This window comes from Galeopterus variegatus, unplaced genomic scaffold, assembly GCF_000696425.1.
Source record: "Galeopterus variegatus unplaced genomic scaffold, G_variegatus-3.0.2 Scaffold6092, whole genome shotgun sequence".
Lineage (NCBI taxonomy): Eukaryota > Metazoa > Chordata > Mammalia > Dermoptera > Cynocephalidae > Galeopterus > Galeopterus variegatus.
The window spans coordinates 55,002-65,722 of record NW_007732203.1 but is presented as its reverse complement, the minus strand read 5'-3'; the positions used below and the strand labels follow the sequence as shown (position 1 = coordinate 65,722).

The following is a 10,721-nucleotide window of genomic DNA, read 5'->3' as shown; positions in this document are numbered from 1 at the left end:
GAATTGAGGCAAAAGAGTTTTCTATACAACTTTTAGTTCATTTTACTGAAACCACAGTTTTATTTATTTGGCTCAACACCCACCATTGAGGTAAGTAAATTTTATTGTGTCTGGAGATGTGCTCTGTGTCCTGACTTCTTTCTCAGGGTCTCTAAGGATGGCAATATTTCCAAACAGGCCTACGAAAGAGATCCATCAACAAAGCCATATATGTGCCCCAAAAGTGTTTTCTCCAGGAAAATTTTTGCTTCCCCTTTGGAAAATCTCACTGAGTTCAAATAGTGTTGAGTCTGGGTTGCGGGTCTAGAAAACAATCATAAAATGAGTAGGATGAAAATCAACATTTTGTGAGCACCTCCTGTTTCCCATTGCTTTATCTATATTACTTCATTTACTTCTCATAAACCCCCTTTAATATCATTGTACTCTTATAATCTCTATTTTTCAGATAAGAATGCTGCAGCTGTATTTTTGCCAAAAGTATTTAACCTGAATCTAATCAAGATGAAACAATCAGACAAATTGAATTCGAGGAACATTATTCAAAACAACTTCAAAACAATAGTTAAAAATAACTCTTCAAAGCTGTCAATGTCTTGAAAGACAAAATAGGAGAACTATTCCAGATTAAAGGAGATAAAAGACAAATGATAAATCAAAACCAATACATGATACTTGTTAGAACCTAATTGAAAACAGCAACAATAAGAAACATTACTGGTACAAAAGAAAACATTAAAATATGGGAAAACCATGGTATTAAACACAAGAACCACACGGAAATAAGAAAACATCCAGTGGTGCTTGGACATCTGCTCAAAAAGTCCAGCACATCATCAATTGCTTTTTAGTAACAGCAAAAGAAACATACACTGCTCTAACTAAAAAAAACAAAACAAAACAAAAACCCAAAAAACTGGCTTAAGAGAAAATGTTTGCCATTTTTATTTATTGACCCCCTCCTTCAAATAAATTTTTTAAAATTTTATAACCTCAAAAAATAATGAACTTAAATGCACTAGTGATGTGTGGTTATAGAATACTCATAATGTTAGAAGAGACATGCTAAAGTATTTAGAGGTAGAGTCTTAAAGTCCACAACTTACTCTCAAATGTTGCAGGTGTGTGTATGTGTGCACGTGTGAGCAGAGAGAGACAGAGAGAGAGAGTAGAAATATGGCAAAATATTAGCACCTGATGAATCTTGTGTAGTGTATATAGTGTGTTCCTCGTATTATTCTTTCAACTTTTCTTTGGGTTTGAAATTTCTCAAAATAAAAAGTTGGGGAAACCCCAAAGAATGCTGAGTCTCCAAGAAGTAAAATAATGAATAGCAAAGCTGAGATTTAAATCCAGGTATTTCTGCTTTAGCTTTGGTTCCATCTCTACACAAAGTTACCAACCATCTGGCTGGGAGAATAAGAGATCCCTCTCAAAAAATTAGCTCACAGTACAAGGTCTATTCCAACTGACATTGAGTCAGACTTATATAGCAAAGACCATAGGGGCTTGAAAGAGAAATTGAATCCTGCCAGGACGAGGAACTGTATATGCTTTCTTCAGGGCTCTGTGTCCAGGTCCTTGCATACAGTAGGCACTCAAATAAATTTGTTGAATAAGTACTTCCTGATAGGTTGGTCATCATATAGATTGTAGCTTTTGAATTAAGCATTTCAAGATGAGTTGAATTTTGATTGCTAAAGAAAAGAAGGGAAGACCACCCGGGTAGAGGAATGGCCTGCAAAAAAATGCAGAGGTGCAAAGAAAAGTGGGGGGTGAGGGGTGGGAGGGAGAGAAAACTGCATACATATGGATAAAGTTCTTCAGTACATCATCCTTATGTCTTATCTCATGCTTAGATTTGGTGATGGTTTTAGAGAGATATCATTTTGTGTTTGTGCTTTTATTCTTCCACGTGTTGTTCTTACCGCCCCCGCTCCCTGCCAGTTGGCATTGGATTAGGAGCATTGCTGACTGCTAAGGTCAGCTTGGGTTTTAGCTTTAAAGCATCCTGAATGAAAATGGTATCTGGGCACATCTGCTCTGAGGTGCAGAGCTAAAAGAAACCTTCGAAGGATTCCAGGAGTATTTCATTGGACAGCATGTATCTGCTTTCATACAAGATGAACCCCTAGCTGAATCTCCTTACTTTGCTGTTCCTAACCCATAAAGAAGACACTGGATGTACCCCTGAAGAACACCAGCATGCTGATTGTTAGCATGTCTGGATTGGTGCATAGGATCTCTGGCACTGTGGACCCTGCAGAAATGCCATCTCAAATGCATCATTTTGCTAAGTGCCCCTGCTCAGTGCCAATACTGGTTTGTCTTCTGAACAGGCATACTTCCTACAGATCATTCTTCAGCTGACCCCATGGCACAACACATTATACATTTAGTGATGTCACTCCCATTCCCTGACTGCAGATAAGAGACTCCTGAGAAAAGGAGGAAGTTTACCATTGAAGGGAAATGAAAAATATCTATTTTGTGTAATTCAACAGAGGCTCAACGCCAGATACACAGATCAAGTCCCAGTGCACTGAACACACAGACAGAAACTGACTCTGTGGTGAGAGTGTGGAGAATACAAGTGGAATGTGGGGCCAGAAAAAAGGCTAGAAGATCAGAGTCATGTGTAATGAAAGAGCAAAGAAAATCTCAGATTTCACATAAAGGAGGATTTTGGAAAGATTAGAACTACTGGAGCTGAGGATTCCTAAAGAATGTTGTATAATCTGGGTCCTTTCTGGTCCTGGAAAGTGAATTTTTGGGTTTGTTGAAAATAGGAAGGAAATATAAAGAAGAAATCTAATTTAGAAGGAAAAAACGTATTTGGGGGATATGTGCACTTTAAATGTTTAACAGAGTATCAATTACTCATCAGTAATTCAACCACCGTTCTCTACATAGCTAAAATTTTAGTAATATTTTATGCAATCTCAGGCCAAGAGAAAGATAGGATGTGTGTGTGTGTGTGTGTGTGTGTGTGTGTGTTTATGTGTGTGTATGCATAGCAGAAGAAAATGGAAAGTAAAGTAAAGGAATTTTTGGAGTTAGTGGGTAAATATTTCATTTTAAAGCATAGAGCGTTTTGACAGAATATAATATCTCAATCTGGGGGACAAATAAATATTATGGAGATTGGGTGTACTTATTTGGGATCATGCATTATCATTATTATTTTTATAAACTCTGCTTACTAAAAATTATTTCAGGCAGCTCACATTCATTCAAAAAACACTACTGAACACCTCTTATGCGCTTATGCAAGTGCCTAAATTTGTTGAGGTTGGGTATAGGATGCCACATCAACCAAAATTCATGATAGCATGCACAATGCATGTGATTACTAGCAGGAGACAATTCTCCAGGAGAAATTCTTAAGTTTCTGTATATCTTGTGAACAGAATGCCTTTGTTCTGGATTATCTTTTCAAGGATGTCTGTATATCTACCAGCCTTGGGGGAAGGAGGAAGAGACAGAGACAGAGAGAGAGAGAGAGAGAGAGAGAGAGAGAGAGAGAGAGAGAGAGAGAGAGAGAGAGAGAGCGCATTTCCTTTGGGAACAATGGGCCAGCGTGCTTACTTCACAGTACAGAAGATTTGAGTTCCCAGACTTGCGGTTTTTCTCTACACACACCCACAATACGTTGGTCTTTAAGCTACCTTGCAGGAGCTGGGGCTCGAGGAATGAGTGCAAATGCTGATGCTCTGCCGGTGAGAAATGGCTGTAATGGTCCTATGACTGCAAGTAATAAATAGTCCTACATCTCTGGCCCAGGGGTCCTGTGGCTTTAGCTAACAGCCATAAAAATGTGTGGATAACTTCTTAGTTTGCATGTAGAGTAAAATTTCTCTACCCTTCACAAATCTTGTCAATTGCTCTGGGTATTTGCATTTTATTCAGACAAATACTTGAGCCAGACTAGTACTTTTTTCAAGGTAAAATATCCCCTGTGGTATTTAATTTTCTGGTTAAACTTAAACTGAAAAATTTCCTCAAGAAAAAAAGGGTAAAGGATGGTGTTGTAAGGAAGGAAGAGGAAAAATGGAATGATGGGAAATAGTGAAAAATAGTGAAAAAAGGAAAACAGGTCAAAGAAGAGAGTAGGGCGTGGCTATTAAACTTTTTAATATGTGAAGACAAACATAATTTTTTAAAAAATTAGTTTCATCCAATGGCTATGTTAATAGAGATACTTTTGTTAAAAATACAGACAGTCTAGTTTATAGGGATAGAGAGGTGGCTTACTATTTTTCACCTATTTTTAAATGGCAAAATGTTATTACAATTCAAGAATGAAGACAGTTGTGAATAACTCTTTTAAAATGTAATCTTAATGAACGAAGAAGAAAATAAACCTATCTTCTAGTATTCAAATTATGCAGAGCTTGTTCTAAATACTGATGAATCCACCATTTGGAAGGGACGACTAATCTTGTTTGGAACTTGCCATTATTTAGTATGTAACTTGTTGCTATTTCTTAATTATAAAGGTGTCAGTAAAATTCACAAACTCAGTTGTTTAAATGTCTGATGCTTTTGAAAATCCAAATCTCTTTATTAGACAAAACAGATTTATTTATAAGATTCTATTCACTTCATTTTAATGAATATAAACATGAAATAGAGTGGAACAAACTGAATAAAATCATAGCATAAGTCAGTGAGTAAATTTTAACTAGAATAAATATAAGATAAACACAAAGCACCCTGACTGATTAAACAATACTGTACCTAGTGATTTTTTTTTTTTAAATCATGATGGAAATAAGGCAGCGTCCACTTACAAGAAAAGCACCACCGATTTCTCAATCAACTGTGAATACCCACAGGGGTAATTAAGGGCCACTCTTGTTAAACATGGACTGTAAAAATCCATCTAAATCAAGTAATCACCCTGTTGATTAAAAAGTAAAAAAGACAAAAATGATCTGATACATGCCTTAGAGAGAAGTATAAAATGATCTGAGAATATCATATGTGGTGGAGGAATTAATAATACATACAAAATTCTTTTCTAAATCTTTGAGTGGCATCCAGAATTATAGGGCAGTCTGATTTTCAATTTTATATATTTATGATTGCTGACATCTTGTCAACCGGCATTCCTAGATACCTCTTCAGAGTTGAATGAATCAAATCAAATTGATCAGCATTTACTGATCATGTGAGGGACTGTATTTCCTTGCCGGGACACAGAGAGGTGAAGGATGCAAGGAAAAAAAAAAAAAAAAAAATAAGCCAGGAAGCTTGCTATCTATTCAGGAAGTAAGGCCAAAATAAAAGGCAAAATAAGGACGTAGACAGTAGGTCAAGTTAATACTGGAAAAGCCACTATATAGGATGTGATTAATTGCCAAAATGATTTTGCAAACAGTTAGTTGTTGGAATTCAAGGAGTGGAAACTACACTATACCAGGGTGGTCTGAAAAGACATCAAGGGCTCAATGGGATTTGATCCAGGCTTGAAGGATGGTGAAATCTAACTGAATAAAGAGTGCAAAGGTCAATGGAAGGGTTGGCAAACTATTGCCTCTGTGCCAAATTGGGTCTGCAGATTGTTTTTGTATACCTGGAGAACCAAGAATGGTTTGTACATTTTTAAATGACTGAAAAAGATAAAAAAGAATAATAATATTTCATAATATGAAAAAGTATATGAAATTTAAATTTCAGTGTCCATAAATAAAGTTTTATTGGAACACAGCCACCACCCGTCTGTTTATGTCTATGGATGCTTTCATACTGCAGTGGCAGAGTTGAATAATTGTCACGGAGATCAAATGGCTGACACAGCCCAGTATTTACCATCTGGCTCTTTACTGACAAGGTTTGGCAGTGCTTGGTGTAAGAGAATAATGAGAAGTAATGGTGAAAGGAATGTTGGCAGGCCTATAAATATATCAAGTTTTGGCAATAAGAAGCAGCTATGGATGTCCTTCGACAGGCTTCAGTGATATCAGCCGCTCAGGCCTCTCCACTTCAGGGCCAACACCGATCCTCCCGACCCTCTTAGGGATGGGCTTACTGAATAAGTTGGTCCCATCTCCCTACTGTAACGAGAGGGTTTCAAGTTGTACACCCAACTTTAGGAAATCCAATCCATGTGTGAGCTTAGCTTGGTTCTGAAAGGTCTCTCCCTGATTGATGTTTTTCATGGTATTACAGTAAAAACATCGGATTTAAAGTCAGAATGCTCTTGCTTAATTCTTCATTCTGCTCACTTGCCTCTGCCAAAAGAGGGTCATAGAGCCTCCCTGTGCCTCAACTTTCTTATCTGTAAAATAAAAATAATATTTACCTCATGGAATTATTATACAGATAAAAGATTATATGCACATGAAAGCTGTAAATGTTCTGCACTTTAAAGCACATCGATATCAGCAATGAAAATGAACAGATTACTGATATGTGTGACATGAAGCTCAAAAGCATTGTGTTAAGAGCCAGGAGCCCAAAACCTGTGCATACTGTATGATTCCATTTCTGTGACATTTCAGAAAAGACAAAACTACAGAAACAGAAATGAACAGATTACTGATATGTGTGACATGAAGCTCAAAAGCATTGTGTTAAGAGCCAGGATCCCAAAACCTGTGCATACTGTATGATTCCATTTCTGTGACATTTCAGAAAAGACAAAACTACAGAAACAGAAATCTGATGAGTGGCTGCCCAGTGAGGGGTGAGCGGGGAGAGAATTGAGACAAGGGAGCTTTGTGGGGTGGGGAAAATGTTCCATATTTTGATTGTTTGCTGGTTACACTTTATATATTTTCAAAACTCATGCAATTGTACACCTCAAAAGGATGAATATTATTACTGTGTATATATTATACATCAATAAACCTGACTTTTGAAAAATTGGAGAAAAGAATATTCTAAAACATAATGTGTTACATATTTGGTCCTTAGGGATTAGATCTTATTGACTAAGCACTCAACCAATAAATAACCTATTCCAAAAAAAAAAAAAAAAGAGGAAGCCATTAAAAGTTTTGAATATAGGAGGAAACCAATTTATAAATTCTCTCTGTTGCCTAAACACATCACCCAGGTTTGCAAATGTGTGTTAAAACCAACAAATGAACAAGAATTTTCAGATTCCTAAGCCCACTGCTGCTTTATACCTGTGCTTTTGAAAAGAATGAATGGCTTTTCTGTAGGGGACATGCCCCTTTACGCTCTGAGATTGTCTGTCCCAACCTCACACAGGTGTGCTGTGAGCAGCTTGACACATTTTGACATCATTGTACCCAATAACAATACCTTGTGTTTGGAGCTTCTCTGAGGGTGTATTTAGATGATTCCTCCTTGGATCTTTCTTTTTCTTTGGATTACATGATGTTGTTCTTCTGTTACCTTTCCTACAACAGGTCAGACACAGATACAAAAAGTGAGGGTTGCAGGGAGATCCCTGGAAGGGGTTGGTATTGACACAAAGAATTAGCAAAAATCCTAGGTCTCTCCAGAGGGTTTGCAAGAGGAGACCATTGGAGAAAAATGGTTCAGGCAAACAAATGCAGCAGGAGCCCAACTGTTAGACCCCTCCTGTGGGTGCTCTCATCAGATCTACTATGGATACGTTTCAAATACCAAATTCCTACTCTAATATTTTAGGGCAGCATGTAACAGGCTCTCTAAAAGGAGAAATCTAAGAATGTAGAGAAACATACACGGGAAGAACCTCACAATAAAAAGAAAATAAACTCTGGGAAACATGGTTAAGAAATATCAGACTCAATTAATAATGGAGCCTTCAAAAGCCTTGGAGAAATCCAATACAAACCAAATTCAAGCTACATGCCAGTGCTTCCAGCCATATTTACTTTCAATTGATTATGTTTTAAAAAGAATCTTAGGAGGGGGGATTCTTTAAGAAAAACAAATCTGGTTAAAAGCTACACTTTTCTAAGTAATGAAAATAAGGTAAAGACATTTATTTCAGATTTTTTCTCTTTTAATTAAAAACAGATTATTTTTTTTTTCTTTATTGGTTCATTTGAAGAAAAAAACTTTTTCTTTTTGAGAAAAGATGGGACTTCCAATAGGAATGTTAGAGCTGAGATGAAGTTAAGGGAGAATGTCATTGAATGGGAAAATATATAATATTTAAAAAATGCAGTTTTAAATCATGCATAACTTGTCTTGGAGTTCTTCCCAGATAAGTATCAGTATAGTCAGGGACAATATGAATTCTGGATGAGAAGTGTGTAAAGATTTGAAATAGCAGCAAGCTCAAGTCTTGGGAATGCAAACTGGATGACATTTTGGAATGAACTGCTATCCAAAGGCAGGAAAATGAGGCTTAACCCCATATGTCATAAATATCCACCTAAAGGGACATAGCCACAGATGAACGTGGACACAAATACAGACACAACGCACACGTGAACATGAACAGATAGACACCTGCTTTAGGGTATTAAAAAGTTCCTATGTCAAGATCGTAACAGTGCAATGGTTTATAGAAAAAAATCATTTCCTATTCTAGCTCAGAATATAAAAAAATGGCTTTCCCATAACATTTTCTAATGGATCTTACAGTCACACTCGCCTATGGAAACATGATTTATGTAGTGGATGACAAGAAGAGTTTTATGATACAGGAATTCATTTAAAATCTTTAGATGGAAAAATTGAGATCCAATTAAATCCTTAATAAATGACTCTGTGTTGAATATAAATAAATTAATATGTGTGCAGGATGAAATTGGAAAAGTTATGGGAGTTTGCATTTTAATTCTATTTCTATTTCCATCAGAGAACTGTATGTTATAACTCTGAAAATTACTTGGTAATAGGGCTGTTTACAATGAAGCAAAACTGAATTTAAATAGCAAATGTTATCCCATGACTTGTCATAACTCAAGAGGTCTCAGCCTTTAAGGCATGTTGCAATCTCATGGTAAATGTCCTATGAGGAAAGGGAAGGCAGACCAATTGGAACCAAGAAGAGCCCTAGAAAGCCTGTTGTAGCTATAGGTTGAGTCCCCAAGGATCTGGCCATGAAGGGAAGCAAGGGCTGGTAGGCTATGGAGCAGACCCTATGCAGTAGGTGAGATATAGCAGTGTGAGTTTTTGATGGGAGGTAATTGTCAAGGCCATAAGGTGGTAACAGCTTGGTTGTGTGGGAGAATTCCTTTTTCTCTGTATCCTTGCCAGCATTTAATTTTTTCTTGTTCGTAATAGTCATACTAACTGGAATGAGATGATATTTCATTGTAGTTTTAGTTTGCATTTCTCTGATGATTAGTGATGTTGAGCATTTTTTTCATGTGCCTGTTGGCCATTTGCACATCTTTGTTTGAGAAATGTCTGGTCAGGTCCTTTGCCCATTTTTTAATTGTTACCCTAGGTTTAGTATGTATTGTAGTGAAGATACGTACTTACCGTAGGCTTTCCTACGATCAAACCTAAGACAGCCAACTCAGTATGAAGTCTGCCAAATGACAGAGTTTGGGCTCCTAATATACTGGCCAGCTGAGTGTAGCTGTTAAGACCGCAGACCCAGGAGTCTCTGGATTCAAACTCTTGTTCCTCTGATTACCAGCTAGGAATAACAACATCCATAATGGATGTTGTGAAGATCAAATGAAATATTGTATGCAATTGCAAGGTGCCTCCATTTTGTTATTATTATTTTTGGAAACAGAAGCTCTTGGCTTTAAGTCACATAACTTGAGAGTTGGAAAATTATGCTACACCTATTTGCTAGACTAAGCTATTCCTGTAGTTTGGCCAGTTTTACAACAACAGAATTCCTGGCCATGCACTCCCATCCTCCCACTTCCCACAAACCTAACTGTATCTTAATTCCCTGGTAGGTTCAGAACCTGTTTTTATTTCCCCCAAAAGCTTTTTTTCAGACAAGACTGGTCCATCTGAAACAGTAATTGTCGATACTGTTTTGTAAAATTTCCAGTCCAGATTTATTCTAGAATCTCTTGAATTTGTTTTTAGATCATTATAAATGTGCCTCTATTCCTAGCTGTATTTAGACATACCTTGTGGATCCTAACAACAAAATAACATTTGGGAAGAGTGGACATGAGTGGGTGGGAATTTAACTCAAGTAGACTGATGAGGCTCGTGAAGACCCCATCATGGCATACCTAAGTCACAAGAAGCTAAAGATTTGCCCCATCAGTGTTCATCCTTCTGAGACACCCAAGGTCAATGGCGATCACCCCATTCATCTTCTCCCACAGCTATCTTTAGAGGAAGGTTTTCTTCTCTAGATAGATAAAGAGCACATTTAAAAGGGCTCACAGTGCCAGGAACTGGGTGAGTACAGTTACAAACACTATCTCATTTGATTCTCATGAAGATAGATACTATTATATAAGGTAAGGATTAAAGAGAGATTAAGAAAATTGATCGAGGTCTCCCAGCAAGGAAGTGCTCTGCAGGGCTGTTCACTAGAATCTGTTGTGTTGCTTTCCCAGATATGCAGACTTTCTAGAGAGAGGATGGGCTCTGCCTCCCCTTGCCCCTTCTTCCTGCTGCCCCGCTGGGCCCAGATCCTCCTCCCTTATAGCTTTGCTTTCGCTTTGGTTAAGGCCCTTACCATGTTATATCATCATATATCTCTTATCTTTCCACTTAACCGTGAGTCTGCGATCATGTTAGAAACCACAAAAGTCATTCTCTCATCCTTGACAGGTCCTGTAGTACCTCAATAAAGATTCTTCCTCCAGTTAGCAGTAGTTCAA

General features: G+C 37.3%; 1 long non-coding RNA gene across 1 annotated transcript; it reads right to left on the bottom strand.

The window, feature by feature from the left end:
• Positions 1-222: 222 nt before the first annotated feature.
• LOC103605812 lies at positions 223-10,239 on the bottom strand. Its single transcript, XR_551814.1, has 3 exons — positions 10,122-10,239; positions 7,276-7,373; positions 223-303 (listed from the first exon to the last, which is right to left on the bottom strand). It is a non-coding gene; the product is annotated as an uncharacterized LOC103605812 (long non-coding RNA).
• Between the last annotated feature and the right edge of the window lie 482 nt (positions 10,240-10,721).